We start from the raw sequence: 872 nt of genomic DNA, 5'->3' as shown, positions 1-872 counted from the left end.
TCATGCTCTTAACTGGGTATTCTGTTTTTGGGAAGAACACAAGCTAATGTTGAACCTCCATGGATCTTGGAGGGTGATGGTTGGATTTTTCATTAATCTAGAAAGCAGTGGGAGTAAAAACTTTGGCAGTGATAGTTCCTTCCTCTTAGAAAATATGAATTAGTGCTAAACTAGACTTAGGAATAGAAGTAGCTGTTTGGAGGCATGGTGTATGTCAAAGGTAGTGTCACAAATTAGTGGAGAAGAAACAGATAATGGCGTTTAGAAAATTGAGTTATATATGGACAACAATAAAGTTGGATCCCTACCTCACACCATATAAGACAAAGACATCCCAAAGTGATGAAAGACCTAAATGAAAGGTAAAATGTTAAAACCAGTAGGAAAAATCAGAGACTGTCTTTGCAACTTTGGGGTGAGGATAGATTTCTTAAATGAGATCCCCAAAGCACTATCCATGAGATTTGATACCTTTGACTACTTCGTAACTAAAGATTTCTGGTCAACAAAGCATCTCATAGTCAAAGTTAAAGATGTGTACAGATTAGGAAAAAATATTTGCAATGTTTAAAACTGACAAGGGATTGCATATATAAAAGACTGAATATAGAAAGTACTACTGCAAATCAGGAAGAGAAACAAAACACAAGATAAAAATGGGCAAAGAATATAAATAGGTAAAATCTAAAGGGAAACCATAATGACTAATAAGTATATTACCCCATTGGTAATTAGAGAAACGCAAATTAAAATGTTAATGTGTTTCTACTTTATATCTATTGGTTTGGCAAAAATAGGAGACTGAGCTCTCATGGGGAATGAAAACTCATGAGGAGTTTCAACTGGTACATCCATTCCGGAGACAAATGGGC

This window comes from Lynx rufus, unplaced genomic scaffold, assembly GCF_022079265.1.
Source record: "Lynx rufus isolate CCGP_SWC_20201006 ecotype Redwood Valley unplaced genomic scaffold, mLynRuf1.p SCAF_9, whole genome shotgun sequence".
Lineage (NCBI taxonomy): Eukaryota > Metazoa > Chordata > Mammalia > Carnivora > Felidae > Lynx > Lynx rufus.
This window is presented reverse-complemented; position numbering follows the sequence as displayed.